Below are 19,903 nucleotides of genomic sequence, written 5' to 3'. Positions count from 1 at the left end.
CCGGAAGTGCGGCGAGCAGAGCAGACACACAAGCTCAATGACAGGAGAGCTCGGCCGTCCCTGAGTTTCAGCTCCCAGCTCTGACATTTCCTCATCCACACTGTCTTTACTGTGGATGTTCAGGGGTTCCTTGTCGGATCTGAGGACTGTATCCATGAAACATTCTGAGTCAGGAGATCCACACACTCTCTGTTATCAAGATTTATGGGCAGGAATGTTTCAAAACTTTGTCTATTAAATCATTGTATTATTCACAGAACGAATGATGCAATCGGTTCATTATTCAGGCCTTGAACCTGGTTTGGGTAGACCGAAAACTGAGAGGTTCAGCACCTTTGTACTTCTTCCTTATTGGCCTTGTGGCCTAATGGATAAGGCGTCTAACTTCGGTGCATTTAACAAGGTTATCAGAAGATTGTCGGTTCGAGTCCTGCCACGGTCATTTTGGGCGATCAGTGTTGAGCACCGCAGCCTCACAGCTCCAGCGACCCGTGTTCAGTCCCTGTGCGCAGTTCGAGTTCTCCCTGTGACTGCGTGGGTTTCTTCGCACAGCCAAAGACTTGCAGATTGATAGGGAAATTGGCCATTGTAAATTGCCCCCAGTGCAGGGAGGTGGGAGAAGAATGGTGGGGCTGTGATAGGGAATATGGGATTAATGTCAGATTAGTATAAATGGGTGGTTGTTGGTCGGCACAGACTTGATGGGCCGAAGGGCCTGTTTCAGTACTGCATCTATTAATAAATAACTGATTTTTTTGATGAAGTAACAGAATGGTTGATGAAGGGAAAGCAATGGATGTTGTCTAAATGGATTTTAAGAAAGCGTTTGACAAACTACCACATAAAAGGCTGGGTAACAAAACTCAGGCTCCTGGAATAGGAGGGTCAGTATCTGCTTAGATTAAAAAATGTATGAAATATCAAGAAAAGCGAGTTGTGGTATTTAGTTGTTTTTCAGAATGGAAGATGGTGAACAGTGATGTCCACAAGTGTCAGTGTCAGGACCACCATATATATAAATGACTTGAATATTGGAATCACAGAATCACAGAATTGTTACTACAAATTCACAATGCTTCCAATTTTCGTATCATCCATAAACTTTGAAATTCTGCCCTGTACACCAAGGTTTAGGTCATTAATATATATCAGGAAAGGCAAGGGTCCCAACACTGACTCCTGGGGAACTCCACAACAAACCTTCCTCTCGCCCGAAGAACATCCATTGATCACTACTCTTTGTTTCCTGTCACTCAGCCAATTCCATGTCCATGTTACTACTGTCCCTTTTATTCCATGAGTTATAACTTTGTTCACAAGTCTGTTGTGTTCCATTGTATCAAACTCCTTTTGAAAGTCAATAAAAGCAAAATACTGCAGATGCTAGAAATCCGAAATGTAAACAAAAAGTGCTGGAAATACTCAGCAGGTCTGGCAACATCTGTGGAGAGAGAAACAGAGTTAATGTTTCAGGTCAGTGACCATTCAGATGCGGCCAGACCTTTTGAAAGTCCATGTAGACCACATCAACAGCATTGCCCTCATCATCCCTCGCTGTTACCTCATCAAAAAACTCCAGCAGGACAGTTAAACATGATTTTCCCTGAAGAAATCCATGCTGTCTTTCCTGAATTAACCCACATTTGTCCATGGGACTATTAATTTTGTCCCGAATTATTCTTTCGAGAAGTTTTCCCACCACCGACATTGAACTGACTGGGGAGTGAGACGAGGTGAGTTGCTTTAGCAGAGAGCCAACATGGGTTCGTCAGGCCGAATGGCCTCCTTCTGTGCTTTAGCCATTCTCTGATTGTATGATTCTAGCAGCAACTGTTGGTGGAGAGGCAGTGATGCAGGAATGGGTTGACAGAAAGGGGAAAGTCTGGGCTGGTGTGTGTTTGCAGCATTTGCAGCTTGTGTTCGGGTTTGTGAATAAAGGTGATTTGGAAGCTGTGTTCCAAATTGAAGTGTTTATTGGAAGCAAGAAGTTGATGTCAATGAAGAATAAAACGTGTTAAGATGAAGGGTGGTGTGATTGAGGATCGCAGTAAATATATTGTTGGTGAATTATTTGTGTTAATAAACTTCCACTGCACCCTCTGCTGCAGGCTGCTGTTTATATCCAGCTGTGTATTAGTGCTGTGTGTTAACTAGATAAATGTTTGTTTCAACGCTGTTTATAAAGCAATAGCATTGCACTCAAACAGTCCCAGACATAGCAACACACGTACAAAAGCAAAATACTGCAGATGCTGGAAATCTGAAACATAAACAGAAAATGCTTGAAATAGTCAGCAGGTCTGGCAGCATCTGTGGAGAAAGAAACAAAGTTAATGTGAGCGAAGGAAACAGACCTGAACTGTTAACTGTTTCTCTCTGCACAGATGCTGCCAGACCTACTGAGCATTTCCAGCATTTTCTGTTTTTATTACAGCAGCACCTTTGATCAGCAGTAGCGGTGATAGTGCGAGCCAGGGGGCAGCCGGGAAGGTACGTTTCACTATAAAGTACTTACCTGACGATTCGGCGGACGCGGACACGGGGACTGCTGGGTAAGTGAACTTATATATTCGGGCAGTGGCTAAACCCGAAACACTACACGTGTCGTGTCTCCCACCCATCCTCCTCCTCCAACCAAAAAAAAGGACTCTTGTGTGGAGGGTTTGGTAAGGTAAGGTTTTCCTTTATATTTTTTTATTCTCTGTCGTCAATTTGGAGCAGAGGGGATGGAAGCTAGGGCAGTTGCATACTCCTCTTGCAGGATGTGGGAGGTAAGGGTCACCACTTGTGTCCCTGCTGACTTCACCTGTGAGAAGTGCACCCAACTCCAGCTCCTCACAGACCGCGTTGGGGAACGGGAGCTGGAGCTGGATGAACTTCGGATCATGCGGGAGGCAGAGGGGATGATAGAGAGCAGTTATAGGGAAGTCCTGACACCTAAGTCACAGGATAAAGGTTGCTGGGTGACCGTCAGGGGAGGGAAAGTGAATAGGCACACAGTGCAGGGATCCCCTGTGGCCGTTCCCCTCAAGAATAAGTATACCGTTTTGTATACGGTTGTGGGGGGGGGGACCTACCAGGGGAAAGCCACAGCGGCCAGGTCTCTGGCACTGAGCCTGGCTCTGCGGCTCAGAAGGGAAGGGTGGAGAATAGGAGAGCGATAGTGATAGGAGATTCAATGGTTAGAGGAACAGACAGGAGATTCTGTGGTCACGAACGAGACTCCCGGATGGTATGTTGCCTCCTGGGTGCCAGGGTCAGGGATGTCTCAGATCGAGTCTTTCGGATTCTTAAAGGGGAGGGGGAGCAGCCAGAAGTCGTGGTACATATGACAGAGCTAGGAAAAGGGATGAGGACCTGAAAAGCGAATATAGGAGTTAGGTTGGAAGCTAAAAGGCAAGACGAGCAGAGTAGTAATCTCAGCATTGATACCGGTGCCACGTGCTAGTGAGGCTAGAAACAGAGAGCGAGTGCAGCTGAACACGTGGCTACAGAGCTGGTGTAGCAGGGAGGGCTTCAGTTATGTGGATCATTGGGATACCTTCTGGGGAAGGTGGGACCTGGACAAGAAGGACGGGTTGCATCTGAACTGGAGGGACACCAATATCCTGGGCGGGAGGTTTGCTAGAGCTCTTCGGGAGGGTTTAAACTAGTTTGGCAGAGGTATGGGAACCGGAGCTACGGATCAGTGGATGGGGTAGCTGTTGAACAGGCAGATACAGAGTGCAGAGAGTCTGTGAGGAAGGTTAGACAGTTGACAGGGCAAAGTTTCAGCCAGTATGATGGGTTGAAGTGTGTCTATTTTAATGCAAGAAGTGTCAGGAATAAGGGTGATGAACTTAGAGCATGGATCAGTACTTCGAGCTACGATGTTGTGGCCATTACGGACACTTGGAGATCACAGGGGCAGGAATGGATGTTGGATGTTCCCGGGTTTGGATGTTTCAAAAGGAATAGGGAGGGAGGTAAAAGAAGTGGGGGAGTTGCATTGTTAATCAGGGATAGTATCACAGCTGCAGAAAGGGAGGTCATCGAGGAGGGTTTGTCTACTGAGTCATTATGGGTGGAAGTCAGAAACAGGAAAGGAGCAGTCACTTTATTGGGAGTTTTCTATAGACCCCCCAATAGCAACAGAGACACGGAGGAACAGATTGGGAGGCAGATTTTGGAAAGGAGCAGAAGTAACAGGGTTGTTGCCATGGGTGACTTCAACTTCCCTAATATTGATTGGAACCTCCTTCGTGCAAATAGTTTGGATGGAGCAGTTTTTGTCAGGTGTGTCCAGGAAGGTTTCCTGACTCAATATGTAGATAAGCCGACTAGAGGGGAGGCTATGTTGGATTTGGTGCTTGGCAACGAACCAGGCCAGGTGGCAGATCTCTCGGTGGGAGAACATGTCTGTGATAGTGATAACAACTCCCGGACCTTTACTGTAGTCATGGAGAGGGACAGGAGCGGACGGGATGGGAAAATATTTAATTGGGGGAGGGGGAATTACAATGCAATTAGGCAGGAACTGGGGTGCATAAATTGGGAACAGATGTTCTCAGGGAAATGCACGACAGAAATGTGGAGGTTGTTTAGGGAGCACTTGCTGCGACTGCTGGATAGGTTTGTCCCGATGAGGCAAGGAAGGGATGGTAGGGTGAAGGAACCTTGGATGACAAGAAATGTGGAACAGCTAGTCAAGAGGAAGAAGGAAGCTTACTTAAGGTTGAGGAAGCAAGGATCAGACAGGGCTCCAGAGGGTTACAAGGTAGCCAGGAAGGAACTGAAGAATGGACTTAGGAGAGCTAGAAGGGGACATGAAAAAGTCTTGGCGGGTAGGATTAAGGAAAATCCCAATGCGTTCTACACTTATGTGAGGAACAAGAGGATGGCCAGACTGAGGGTAGGGCCGATCAGGGATAGTGGAGGGAACTTGTGCCTGGAGTCGGAGGAGGTAGGGGAGGTCCTAAATGAATACTTTGCTTCAGTATTCACTAGTGAGAGGGATCTGGACGTTTGTGAGGACAGCGTGGAACAGGCTGATATGCTCGAACAGGTTGATGTTAAGAGGGAGGATGTGCTGGAAATTTTGAAAGACATGAGGACAGATAAGTCCCTGGGGCCAGCCGGGATATACCCAAGGATATTACGGGAAGCGAGGGAAGAGATTGCCGCGCCTTTGGCGATGATCTTTGCGTCCTCACTGTCCACTGGAGTAGTACCACATGATTGGAGGGTGGCAAATGTTATTCCCTTGTTCAAGAAAGGGAATAGGGATAACCCTGGGAATTATAGACCAGTCAGTCTTATGTCGGTAGTGGGCAAATTATTGGAGAGGATTCTGAGAGACAGGATTTATGATTAGTTGGAAAAGCATAGTTTGATTAGAGCCAGTCAGCATGGCTTTGTGAGGGGCAGGTCATGCCTCACAAGACTTATTGAATTCTTTGAAGATGTGACAAAACACATCGATGAAGGAAGAGCAGTGGATGTGGTGTATATGGATTTTAGCAAGGAGTTTGATAAGGTTCCCCATGGTAGGCTCATTCAGAAAGTAAGGAGGCATGGGATGCAGGGAAAGTTGGCTGTCTGGATACAGAATTGGCTGGCCCATAGAAGACAGAGGGTGGTAGTAGATGGAAAGTATTCAGCCTGGAGCTCGGTGACCAGTGGTGTTCCGCAGGGATCTGTTCTGGGACCTCTGCGCTTTGTGATTTTTATAAATGACTTGGATGAGGAAGTGGAAGTCTGGGTTAGCAAGTTTGCCGATGACACGAAGGTTGCTGGAGTTGTGGATAGTGTGGAAGGCTGTTGTAGGTTGCAACGGGACATTGACAGGGTGCAGAGCTGGGCTGAGCAGTGGCAGCTGGAGTTCAACCTGGAAAAGTGTGAAGTGATTCATTTTGGAAGGTCGAATTTGAATGCAGAATACAGGCTAAAAGACAGGATTCTTGGTAGTGTGGAGGAACAGAGGGATCTTGGGGCCCATGTCCATAGATCGCTCAAAGTTGCCACCCAAGTTTGATAGGGTTGTTAAGAAGGCGTATGGTGTGTTGGCTTTCATTAACAGGGGGATTGAGTTTAAGAGCCGCGAGGTTATGCTGCAGCTCTATAAAGCCCTGGTTAGACCACACTTGGAATATTGTGTTCAGTTCTGGTCGTCTCATTATAGGAAGGATGTGGAAGCTTTAGAGAGGGTGCAGAGGAGATTTATCAGGATGCTGTCTGGACTGGAGGGCATGTCTTACGAAGAAAGGTTGAGGGTGCTGGGGCTTTTCCCATTGGAACGAAGAAGGATGAGAGGTGACTTGATAGAGGGGTACAAGATGATGATAGGCATAGATAGAGTGGATAGCCAGAGACTTTTTCCCAGGGTGGAAAGGGCTATCACCAGGGGGCATAATTTTAAGGTGATGGAGGAAGGTTTCGGGGAGATGTCAGAGGTAGTTTCTTTACACAGAGAGTGGTGGGTGCGTGGAATGCACTGCCAGCGGTGGTAGTCGAAGCAGATACATTAGGGACATTTAAGCGTCTCTTGGATAGGTACATGGATGATAGTAGAATGAAAGGTATGTAGGTAGTTTTGATCTTAGAGTAGGTTAAAGTTTCCGCACAACATCGTGGGCCGAAGGGCATGTACTGTGCTGTACTGTTCTATGTTCTATGTTCTCTAACACAGGTGTTGGGAGGCTCAGCCTGGCTACGCAATGTTACAAGGACGCTGAGTGACACCATCGACAACGGGACAGAGAGAAAAACACACAGAAAACTAATAGACTGTGAGGAAATAAAAGTGAGGAACGGAGAGAGAGAGACAGACAACGAAACTGAGATGGAGAAACAAGGCATTTGTATGATTGTGTTCTCCCTGTTGTGTAACGGTATTTCCTGTTGTGTAAATATGTTTTCTGTTGTGTAAAGATGTCTCCTGTTGTTGTGCAAAGGTTTTCCCTGTTATGGTTTTATTTTCTGTTGCTGACCGTCTCCTCACTGTGACCATTTGTCCTGGTTTTATTGTGGCCAACATCACCATCTGGTGGTGGAGAGGAGGCTCTGCAGGAAGGGGGTTGACAAAGTGGGAGAGACTCGGCTGGTCCGTGTTTGCAGCTTGTGTTCGTGTGAGCAAAAGTGAGTTGTTACTGATTGATGTGTTCACGAGAAGGAAAAAGCTGATCGCAATCGAGCGCATCTTGTTATTATGGGGAAACACTTGATGTTTTGAAAGTGAACTGTTTGTCTTCCGACCAAACATAAATAGCAGAGAATGGTTTCGATCCATCGACCCAGCACGCTTCCGCTGCGCCACTCTGCAAACTGCTGGTTTAAATTTTAGCTGCCTGTTCGTGAAATATGTTCATTTCCCCAATGTTTTTATAAAAATAGGATTGGAGTCGGATTTCTCAAGAATCCCGGACTCAGCAACACACGTGCTGACGGACTCACCCTCACTGCCCAATGACACAAGGACACAGAGTAACAGCACCGACAATGAGGCAGGCAGAGAAAGACACACAGAAAACCGGGTAGAGATCATTCGGACCCAGAAGGGAACAGACAGAGAAAGACACACAGATAACCAGGAAGAGATTATCAGGACGCAGAAAGGAACAGACAGAGAAAGACACACAGAAAACCAGGAAGATATTATCAGGACTCAGAAAGGAACAGACAGAGAAAGGTACTGAGCAAACCAGCAAGAGACAGCGAAAGACTGATGACTTATGTAATTGTGTTCTCTGTTGTGTAAAGATGTTCCCTGTGTTCTTTTAAAGATATTTCCTGCTGTGTAATATGTTCTCTGTTGTGTAACTATATTCGCTGTTGTGTAAAGATGTTCTCTGTTATTGTGTAAAATGGTTCCCTGTTGGGTAAATATCTTCTCAGTTGTGTAAATATGATCCGTCTTGTGTAAAAGTGTTCCCGGTTGTTTAAATATGTTCCCTGCTCTGTAATGTAGAGCTGAGTCTGCACTAATGGAATTGCTACAGTATCTTCCAGTCTGATACTGTATGAGGGCTGGAATATGATCCAAAGCACAGTCTATACAAATTGAATTGCTATTGTATCTTTTAGTTTCACAATCCAGGGGAGTTTTAAACTGAAATCTCAGTTTGTATCTCAGGTTATGCTATCTTTCAGAATCTCTCAATCTGATGACGCACCTGAGATTTAGACTTAAGAAAGGATGTACTGGCATTGGAGGAGTTCAAAAGCGATTCACTCAGCTGATTCCTGGGATGAAGGGGTTGACTTATGAAGAACGGCTAAACAGGTTATTCATTCGTGTTTAGAAGAATGAGGGGTGATCTTTTTGAAACGTGCAAGATTCTGAGGGTGCTTAACAGGGTGAAGAAGGGTCTCTGACCTGAAACATTAACTCTGCTTCTCTCTTCACAGATGCTGCCAGACCTGCTGAGTATTTCCAGCATTTCTTGTTTTTATTAACAGGGTCGATGTTGAGAAGATGTTTCCACTAGTGCGGGAATCTCAAACTAGGCGACATAGTTACAGATTAAGGGGACACTCATTTAAACTGAGATGCAAAGGAATTTCTTCTCTCAGAGGGTAGTGAATGTCTGGAATTCTCTACCCCAGTCAGTATTGGAGGCTAAATCACTGAAAGTATTTAAAGAGGATGTAAATAGATTTTTGAAATATTGGAGAGTTGAGGTCTATGAAGAGCTGGCATGAAAGAGGAGTTGAGGTCTGGGGCAGATCAGCCATGATCTTACTGAATGGCAGGGCAGGCTTGAGGGGCCGAATGGCCTACTCCTGCTCCTATTTCTTCTGTTCTTATGTTATGTTATATCTAATGTATATGTCAGGATGCACTATGGGAATTAATACTGAAACTTATAAACTCATAATGTGTGTAAATATTGGGCTGATATTTAACTTGAATCTCAGAGTACACTATTGTGGTTAATTCTGTAAGTTTGAAAAGGGAACTCTGTGCCATAATGAAAACAAGAAATGCTGGAAATACTCAGCAGGTCAGGCAGCATCTGTACAGAGAGAAGCAAAGTTAACGTTTCAGGTCAGTGACCTTTCAGATGCTGCCAGACCTTTTGAAAGTCCATGTAGACCACATCAACAGCATTGCCCTCATCAACCCTCTCTGTTACCTCATCAAAATCTCCAGCAGGACAGTTAAACATGATTTTCCCTTAAGAAATCCATGCTGGCTTTCTTGAATTAACCCACATTTGTCCATGGGACTATTAATTTTGTCCCGAATTATTCTTTCGAGAAGTTTTCCCACCTCCAAAATTGAACTGACTGGGGAGTGAAATGAGGTGAGTTGCTCTAACAGAGACAAAAACAAGAAATGCTGGATTCACTCAGCAGGTCTGGCAGCATCTGTGGAAAGAGAAGCAGAGTTAACGTTTCGGGTCAGTGACCCTTCCACAGATGCTGCCAGACCTGCTGAGTGAATCCAGCATTTCTTGTTTTTGTTTCAGATTTCCAGCATCCGCAGTATTTTGCTTTTATTTTAGTGCTCTAACAGAGAGCCAGCACGGGTTCGACAGGCTGAATGGCCTCCTTCTGTGCTGTCGCCATTCTATGATTGTATGATTCTAGCAACAACTGTTGGTGGACAGGCAGTGATGCAGGAATGGGTTGACAGGAAGGGGAAAGTCTGGGCTGGTGTGTGTTCGGGTTTGTGAATAAAGGTGATTTGGAAGCTGTGTTCCAAATTGAAGTGTTTACTGGAAGGAAGATGTGGATGCAAATAAAGAGTAAAACGTGTTAAGACGAAGCGTGGTGTGATTGGGGATAGCAGTAAATATAGTGTTGGTGAATTATTTGTGTTAATAAACTTCCACTGCGCCCTCTGCTGCAGGCTGCTGTTTATATCCAGCTGTGTATTAGTGCTGTGTGTTAGCGAGATAAATGTTTGTTTCAACGCTGTTTATAAAGCAATAGCATTGCACTCAAACAGTCCCAGACATAGCAACACACGTACAAAAGCAAAATACTGCGGATGCTGGAAATCTGAAACATAAACAGAAAATGCTTGAAATAGTCAGCAGGTCTGGCGGCATCTGTGGAGAGAGAACAAAGTTAATGTGAGCTAAGGAAACAGATCTGAACTGTTAACTGTTTCTTTCTCCACAGATGCTGCCAGACCTACTGAGCATTTCCAGCATTTTCTGTTTTTATTACAGCAATACAGGTGTTGGGAGGCTCAGCCTGGCTACACAATGTTACAAGGACGCTGAGTAACACCATCGACAACGGGACAGAGAGAAAAACACACAGAAAACCAATAGACAGTGAGGAAGCAAAACTGAGGGACAGAGAGAGAGACAACGAGACTGAGATGGAGAAACAAGGCATTTGTATGATTGTGTTCTCCCTGTTGTCTAAAGGTATTTCCTGGTGTGTAAATATGTTTTCTGTTGTGTAAAGATGTCCCCTGTTGTTGTGTAAAGGTTTTCCCTGTTATTGTTTTATTTTCTGTGACTGACCGTCTCCTCACTGTGACCATTTGTCCTGGTTTTATTGTGGCCAACATCACCATCTGGTGGTGGAGAGGAGGCTCTGCAGGAAGGGGTTGACAAAGTGGGAGAGACTCGGCTGGTACGTGTTTGCAGCTTGTGTTCGTGTGAGCAAATGTGATTTGTTACTGATTGATGTGTTCACTGGAAGGAAGAAGCTGACTGCAATAGAGTGCCTTTGGAAGCATCTTGTTATTTTGGGGAAATACTTGATGTTTTGAAAGTGAACAGTTTGCATTATTACGAAGCATAAATAGCAGAAAATGGTTTCGATCCATTGACCTCTGGGTTATGGGCCCAGCACGCTTCCACTGCGCCACTCTGCTCACCGCTGTTTTAAACTTTGGCTGCCCGTTAGTGAAATATGTTCATTTCCCCAATGTTTTGATAAAAATAGGATTGTAGTCGGATTTCTCAAGAATCCCGGACTCAGCAACACACATGCTGACGGACTCACCCTCACTGCGCAATGACACAAGGACACGGAGTAACAGCACCGACAATGAGGCAGACAGAGAAAGACGCACAGAAAACCAGGAAGATATTACCAGGACTCAGAAAGGAACAGACAGAGAACGGTACTGAGCAAACCAGCAAGAGACAGCGAAAGACTGATGAACACCACTTGGAGGGAGCACTGAGGGTGCAAGGGTCCAGAATGTAGTCTGGCTGGGGGATTTCAATGTCTATCACCATGAGTGGCTCGGTAGCACCACTACTGCCCATGCTGGCCGAGTCCTAACGGACATAGCTGCTCGATTGGGTCTGCGGTAGGTGGTGAGGGAACGAACAAGAGGGAAAAACATACTTGAACTCATCCTCACCAATCTGCCTGCCGCAGATGCATCAGTCCATGACAGTATTGGTAAGAGTGACCACTGCACAGTCCTTGTGGAGATGAAGTCCCGTCTTCACATTGAGGATACCCTCTATCGTGTTGTGTGCCACTACCACTGTGCTAAATGGGATAGATTTTGAACAGAACCAGCAATGTATAACTGGGCATCCATGAGGTGCTGTGGACCATTAGCAGCAGCAGAATTGTAGTCAACCACATTCTATAACCTCATGGCCCGGCATATTCCCCCACTCTAACATTACCAACAAGCTGGGGGATCAACCCTAATTCAATGAAGAGTGCAGGAGGGCATGCCAGGAGCAGCACCAGGCATACCTTGAAATGAGGCATCAGCCTGATGAAGCTACAGCCCAGGACTACTTTCATGCCAAACAGCAGAAGCAGCATGTAATAGACAGGGCTAAGTGATCCCACAACCAATGGATCAGATCTACACCCTGCCACATCCAATGATGAATGGTGGTGGACAATTAAACAACCAACAGGAGGAGGTGGCTCCACAAATATCCCCAACCTCAATGATGGGGGAGCCCAGCACATCAATGCAAAAGATAAGGATGAAGAATTTGAAACAATCTGCAGCCAGAAGTGCTGGGTTGATGATCCATCTCGGCCTCCTTCTGAAGTCCCCAGCATCACAGATGCCAGTCTTCAGCCAATTCGATTCACTCAATGTGATATCAAGAAACGACTGAAGGCACTGGATACAGCAAAGGCTACGTGCCCTGACAATATTCCAGCAATAGTACTGAAGACCTGTGCTCCAGAACGTGCCGCGCCACTAGCGAAGCTGTTCCAGTACAGGTACAATACTGGCATCTACCCGGCAATGTGGAAAATTGCCCAGGTATGTCCTGTACACAAATAGCAGGACAATTCCAACCCAGCCAATTGCTGCCAAATCAGTCTACTCTCAATCATCAGTATCGTGATGGAAGATGTCATCGACGGGGCACTTGCTTTGCAATAACCTGTTCAGTGACGCTCGGTTGGGTTCCGCCAGGGCCATTCAGCTCCTGACCTCATTACAGCCTTGGTTCAAACAAGGACAAAAGAGCTGAACTCAAGAGGTGAGGTGAGAGTGTCTGCCCTTGACATCAAGGTAGCATTTGACTGAGTATGGCATCAAGGAGCCCGAGCAAAACTGGAGTCAATGGGAATCAAGAGGAAAACTCTGCACTGGTTGGAATCGTACCTAGCACAAAGGAAAATGGTTGTGATTGTTGGAGGTCAATCATCTCAGCTCCAGGACATTCCTGCTGGAGTTCCTCAGGGTAGTATCCTCGGCCCAACCTTCTTCACTACTTCATCAGTGACCTTCCTTCAATCATAAGGTCAGAAGTGGGGATGTTCACTGATGATTGCAAAATTTAGCACCATTCGCGACTCCTCAGATAGTGAAGCAGTCCATGTAGAAATGCAGCAAGACCTGGACAATATCCAGGCTTGGGCTGATAAGTGGCAAGTAACATTCGCGCCACACAAGTGCCAGGCAATGACCATCTCGAACAAGAGAGAATCGAACGATCTCCCATTGACATTCAACGGCATTACGATCGCTGAATCCCCCACTATCAACTTCCTGGGGGTTCCCATTGACCAGAAACTGAACTGGAGTAGCCTTATAAATAGTGTGACTACATGAGCTGGTCAGAGGGTAGGAATCATGCGGTGAGTAACTCACCTCCTGACTCCCCAAGCCTGTCCACCATTTACAAGGCACAAGTCTGGAGTGTGATGGAATACTATCCACTTGCCCGGATGGGTGCAGCTCCAACAACATTCAAGAAGCTCGACACCATCCAGGACAAAGCAACACGCTTGATTGGCACCCCGTCCACAACATTCACTCCCTTCACCACTGACGTACAGTGGCAGCAGTGTGTACCATCTACAAGATGCACTGCAACAATGCACCAAGGCTAGTCAGGCAGCACCTTCCAAACCTGCATCCTCTACTGCCTAGAAGGACAAGGGCAGCAGATGCATGGGAATACCACCACCTGAAAGTTCTCCTCCAAGCTACACATCATCCTGACTTGGAACTATATCGCCATTCCTTCCTTCACTGTCGCTGGGTAAAAATCCTGGAACTCCCTTCCTAATAGCACTGTGGGTGTACCTACCCCACATGGACTGCAGTGGTTCAAGAAGGAAGCTCATCACCACCTTCTCATGGGCAATTAGGGATGGACAATAAATGCTGGCCTGGCTGGCGACGTCCACATCCCATGAAACAAATAATTAAATACAATAACAGCTCATCTCAATTCCTAGTATTTCTAAATCCCACCAGTCCAACATAAGCTGAACAATTATTGCATGTTGTGATTGACGGTCTGGTCTGTAAACTGCACTGTATCACAGATTGCTGACATTTGCTAACTGGAAGTGAGAACTGCAAAATCGGGACAGTAGTTCACATAGTCTGTCAGTGTGAAAGAATCAGGCAATGTGAGGTAATAGAATTTGTCTGTAAATGTTACACTCACATTGCTTTATATTTTTATATTGAAAATAAAAGTAATCATTTCGTGAAAATAGTGACATGTTGTCCAAACTTTGGTAGCCAGTTGTTTTCGTCTTGCACTCAGCAGGGCAATCCACAAGAATACCAATTTAAGGGAAAACAACAACTTTCTTCTGTATGAGAAGAGAGTGCTGATTGGTTGGCAAGTGAACTCTGATTGGTCGAGGCATTGCCATTCAGAATGCATCAGTTTATGGTAACTGACAGATAACTGCCCAGCTTTGTCTGAAATTTAAACCAGGCAGCTTGACTCTGATTGGTCACGGCATTGCCCTGTGGAATGAGCCAGTGAATGGCTGTCACTTATTTTGTTTAGCTGAAACTGGCACAACATGTGTGCATGTTCTTTCTGTCTGCAAAGAACAGGGCCCTGTGTATTAATATATGTAGCTTACAGTACACACCAGTGCACCACACTGCGAGCCCTACTGACAGTCTTAAATCGGTTGTCAGTGTAATTCTTAGCACACTGAGAATTATTTAGCAAATGTTGTCCTATTGTGGAATCACATCTCATGTTGGATACTGTGTTTTGAGTTTTGCAAGCATGGGTTGGTTGGGTTGGGCCCATTGCGAACAGCGGAAGGGACATGTTATTTGATACAATCCGCCAGTTTTGGGATGTACGGTCTGGAAACCTAGCATCACACTGGTATTGAAATTCATATATCACGTTACTTATTTGTGTGATAGGCAGGATGTCTCTTTTGCTTGACAGCAGCATCCTGTTAGTGGCGAACACCACACTTGTTGCTCCTGCATAGTAACAGCAGGAAACAGCTCGCTTCACCTGTTACTCAAATACTGGGGATATATTACCCTTCCAGGGTAATTTGAGGGAGACTGGGCACTTTTCAGGGCTCAAAATGACGTCCTTCAGCCCATTTATAAGTTTGTGTGATATACAGTGAGAAATGATCTGATCAGTGTAGCCATTGTAATGCAGGATGTCTTTGATTCGCCCTATTTCAGCATCAAGCTTGCATGGTGAGCAAATGGCTCAGCCCTATTTATGACGTTGTCGATAAGACCAATTTTATAGCGCGTGGAACTGTAATAATCCCAACGCGTGTATTGACCAGTGAAGGTAGGTTTGCGGTAGACCGTGGTAGAAAACCCCTTAGCAGATTTCTCAACTAGTACATCAAGGAAAGGGAACTCATTTGACTGCTCCATTCCAAAGGTGAATTTGAGTGTAGGATGGAGCCCATGAAGACGTGCAAGGAAATTATTTCATGCAGCTGCGGATTCAAATTTAGCAAACGTATCATCTACATATTGGAAATATGCAAGCGGTCGGAGGTTAGGTGTCATTCCCTTCAAAACAGTTTTGTCATGGAATCCAACAAAGATGTTTGTGAGAGCTGGGCCTAGAGGGGATCCCATGGCAACACCAGCAATGCATGGTGTCAATAAAACTAAACTCAACTGTGCAAGTTGCCGAGTTCATAAGTTCAATTAATACAGATTCACACAATGGTGACGGGTATAGATCACCATGATATAGCACTGCAGTGCAAATATCTATGGCTTCCTGAAGGGGTACATTAGTGAATGGGCTAGCAATGTCAAATGACACATGGACACGGCATTGCTATCGATATGCAAGTCCTGTATGGTCTTCGCAAATGTGAAGGAATCCTTCACTGTGCATGTGGAAAACTTGCTCAAAAACTGGTTGGAACAATTTGCCCAACCATTTGGCAAATTCATTTCAGGAAACTATTTACATTACTTCAAATAAAGGCAACACAACGACACAAAGAATTGAGCACAACGCTGAAAGTTTCACAACAAATAGTCAAGTGAGAAAAGGATGAAATACAGAAAGAAAAAGCCTAAAATACTGAAAACACTCAGCCAGTCCGGAAACAACTGTGGAAAAGAGAAGCTCGGGTTAGTGGTCCAGTTCTGTGACCCTTCTATAGACCTGAAACATTGCTCCTACCTTCCTCTCTCCACAGATACTGCTGGAACTGCTGAGTGTTTCCAGAATCTTCTGTTATTATTCAGATTTCCAGTGTGTGCAGTATTTCTCTTTTTGAAAATAAAATATTCCCTGAGAGGAATGGAACTTTACATAAAAAATAGGAGTGGGCCATTCGGCCCATCGAAATAGCTCTGCCATTCAATAAGATCACAGCTGATTTCCTACATCAACTCCATCTTACCACACTAGCACAGATCCCTTGATTCCCCTTAGTATCCAAAAACCTATCGATCTCTCTCTTGGATATACCCAACGAGCATCCACATCTCTAGAGTCACAGAGAGATACAGCACTGAAAAAGGCCCTTCGGCCCACCGAGTCTGTGCCGACCAACAACCACCCATTTATACTAATCCTACACTAATCCCATATTCCTACCACATCCCCACCGACCCTATATTTCCCTCCCACCTACCTAAACCAGGGACAATTTATCATGGCCAATTTACCTACCAACAAGTCTTTTGGCTTGTAGGAAGAAACCGGAGCACCTGGAGAAAACCCACACAGACACAGGGAGAACTTGCAAACTCCACCTAGGCAGTACCCAGAATTGAACCCGGGTTGCTGGAGCTGTGAGGCTGCGGTGCTAACCACTGCGCCACTGTGCCTCCCATAATATGTGATCTCACCAAGGCTCTGTCTAATTGCAGTCAAACTTCTTTATTCTTATAAAAACTCTTCACAATGTTGAACACAACTATTAACTGCCATTCTGCTCTAAGAAGAAGGACCCCAGCTTCACACACCCCAGACCCCTATTCTTTCCACATTAGCTGAATTCCTGCATTTCTGATACCATTCCAGTAAATCTCCTCTGCACCCTCTCTGAGGCCTTGACATTCCTGCGAAAGTGTGGAGCATGGAATTAGACACAACGCTCTAACTGAGGCCTATAACCAGTGAGATTTATAAAGGTCCAGCATAAATTCCTTGTCTGTGTCCCGTACTCCCATTTCTGGTTTCTGACTCAATGTCGGCTCTGAGCTGTTGAAACTGCCTGAATAAATATTTCCACCCAACAAAGCGCTCGGAATGTGAGAAGGGACAAAGTGAGTGACCAAGTACATCAACTCCAAGTAAAACTCCACCATGTAGTGAAAACACTCGAAACACAACGGCTCTTTTCAGAGCCACCCACAATCGCTCTGAAAAAACTGCACCAACATCTCTCTAGAATTGGTTTATTTAATTGGTTTTAATGCTCAGTAACTCTCTGGAACTTTCTCACTGTCTTTGTGTTTTCTGTTTCAATCTGGTATGGAGATTCTGGGAAGATGAGTTTCACTGCCTGTGAGGATCTTTGTGGTTTTCCTGCAGAAACACAAAACAAAGTCTCTTTTCAGAGTCACCCACCGCCTCATAGGGACAGCAGTGACATGGGAACGGGAGCTGGGGTGTGTTTTATGCCGGAAATATCAGTTAATGATTTATGTTCTGCTCTCGTTATATTCCAATCTCTGAATTGAGCCTTTCCACCACACCAGGGTTATGGGGAGAGTTTTCATCGTTTCTTTTCGAAACGTACAGACGATGTTATAAAGTTGCTGATTTACCCAGATGGCGGATTCTCCCCTCACAGTGAAAAGTAACATCACACCTTCACATTGTTTTATAATTGAATAATTAGTCAAATGGAATTATTTGTGATGTTATTTCCCCCGAGACGGTGTTTCCTGCAGTGAAACTGAGCAGTTTCAGCTCAGTCATTCAGGGACCTGGAATTCCTGCAGTTTGAACCCGCTGGAACCCCAGCCCACTTCTGATTGGTCACCCTCTTCTCATAAAGTCAGTGACAGCACATGAGGAGGCCATTCGCCCCATTGAGTCCATGTCGGGTTTCCAATCTGTTCAGTCCCCGACTCAATCCCCAAATCCCTGCATAATCCCTTTGGGTCAAAATGAACGTGGCAGGAATCGAACCTGCAATCTTCTGATAACATCATCGAATATATCGAAGTCAGACGCCTTATCCATTAGGCCACACAGCCATTAACTTACATGAATGATTCAATCAGAGAATCTCGAAGCACAAAATACAAAAAATCATTGGTTGAACCTGTCAACCTGGCAGAATATTTGAATTTGTGAAAGCCGCCAATTTCACTGTGGAAAAGAAGTGATCGACTGGAAAAGTACATAAAAATCTATTTTCCCGTAACGGTTTAAATAAACCTTTAAAACACAATTTTGCTTTTACCGACTCAAATTGCTGGTGCTATTTTATGAACAGCTTTATTTTGCCAATTTTTGTCAACTTCTCATCCGTAACTGACAGTAAAAGACTCCGTTCAGCAATCTTTCACGCGACAAATAACTCAAACTCGGTGTGGAAGTAATAAATTACAGACTATTGGTAATTCCCCTTCACACAGGCTTCAGGGGGACAGTGAGAAGCCACTGAAATAGTTGCTTCATCCTTTTAAAAGGTTCCCATTCTGTCCTGTTACTGACATGTTGGAATCAGATTTGTATTTAACAAGATATTTCTGTGAAAACAAAATCCTCAACAGACCAGCTGGAAATCTGGGAATCACTGTAGTAAAATTTTGATTGAGAAGACGGGACCGTCTCACCAGCAGCCGGGTTACATTCCCCTCACATCCTTATACAGTGAGCAGCTCTTTCCCTCGAGAAATAGACAGCAGCAGTTGGAAGTTCAGTAAAAGGATCGGTTCATTGAGACAAGTTTCTGACTGACAGGTGGTGCTGAATATTAATACAAGAAGGTCCTGGAATGGGAAACAAGTGTCCAGAGTAGGGTCTGAAATCAGGACAGGGAAATGGCCAGCACTGACACAGATCATTTCATTATTACATTGATATCTGACTGTCTATAAGGAGAAGCGAGTTAAACACATGATGGTGAAAGGAATGGAAGATGATGCTGGTTGTTCTAGATGAAGAGGGATAGACAGAGGTGTGGGTACAGCAGACTTCAGACAGTAATCAGCCCTTTCAGATACTGTGGGTGGATCTGAAAAGAGCCTTTGGGATAGGTAAAAAAGCTCTTTGTTTAAAAACCTTCAAATAGCTACCTTGTAATTGGTCAGGTTACTAATGTTTTAGTTAGTGTAATTTATGAATAATTACTAATTAGAAAGTGCTGTTTGGACAGAGTGTAAAGCTGTGAGTTGATGTGTGAGGGACTTCACTGACTGGGGGAAGGAGGTGCTCTTTGGTCTTTTCTGCCTTTTCAGCCTCCATGGTATAGGGGAAGAAGCTGATCGGTGAGTAACTGGTAAATTATTCTACTTATTACACTTATTACACGAGCAATAATGAGTTTGTAAAGCTAAGTAATGGCAGGGCAGCTCGAAAAGTAAAAGTTCTAAATTGGGGGAAGGCAAATTTTACAAAACTGAGAGGTGATTTGGTGGATGTGGACTGGATACAACTACTTGAAGGAAACCCAAGGATGTTTTATCAGTCCATTAAGAGCAAGAGGATAACTAAGGAAAGGGTATGGCCTATCAGAGATGTACAAGGCAACTTCTGTGTGGATCCAGAAGATGTGGGCGGGGTTCTTAATGAGTTTTTTGTCTCTGCCTTCACAAAGGAGAGGGATGATGCAGACATTGTAGTAAAAGAAGAGGAGTGTGAAATATTAGATACGATAAGCATAATGCGAGTGGAAGTACTAGAGAGTCTGACATCCTTCAAAATGAATAAATCACCAGGGCCGGATGGTTTGCATCTGAGGTTGTTAAAGGAAGCCAGGGAGTAAATAGTGGATGCGCTGAGGATCATCTTCAAATCCTCACTGGATATGGGGGAGGTGCCGGAGGATTGGAGCTCTGCGAACGTTGTACTATTATTTTAAAAGGATGTGGTAAGTCTGACCTCAGTGGTGGGTAAATTATTCGAATCAATTCTGAGGGACAGGATAAACTACCACTTAGAAAGGCACGGATTAATCAGGGATAGTCAGCATGGATTTTTTAAGGCAAGGTCATGTCTCACTAACTTTATTGGGTTTTTTGAGGAAGTAACAAGGAACATTGATGAGGATAGTGCGGTGGATGTGGTTTACA

General features: G+C 44.9%; 2 non-coding genes across 2 annotated transcripts; both read right to left on the bottom strand.

Annotated features, from left to right (window-relative positions):
• Positions 1 to 10,744: 10,744 nt before the first annotated feature.
• Positions 10,745 to 10,816, bottom strand: trnam-cau (transfer RNA methionine (anticodon CAU)). Its single transcript has one exon. It is a non-coding gene; the product is annotated as a tRNA-Met (tRNA).
• Positions 10,817 to 17,771: 6,955 nt separating this feature from the next.
• trnar-ucg (transfer RNA arginine (anticodon UCG)) lies at positions 17,772 to 17,860 on the bottom strand. Its single transcript is given in 2 exon segments — positions 17,772 to 17,807; positions 17,824 to 17,860. It is a non-coding gene; the product is annotated as a tRNA-Arg (tRNA).
• Positions 17,861 to 19,903: the final 2,043 nt, after the last annotated feature.

This window comes from Heterodontus francisci, unplaced genomic scaffold (genome assembly GCF_036365525.1).
Source record: "Heterodontus francisci isolate sHetFra1 unplaced genomic scaffold, sHetFra1.hap1 HAP1_SCAFFOLD_58, whole genome shotgun sequence".
Classification (NCBI taxonomy): domain Eukaryota; kingdom Metazoa; phylum Chordata; class Chondrichthyes; order Heterodontiformes; family Heterodontidae; genus Heterodontus; species Heterodontus francisci.
The sequence above is the reverse complement of the archived record's forward strand: the minus strand, read 5'-3'. Positions and strand labels throughout refer to the sequence as shown.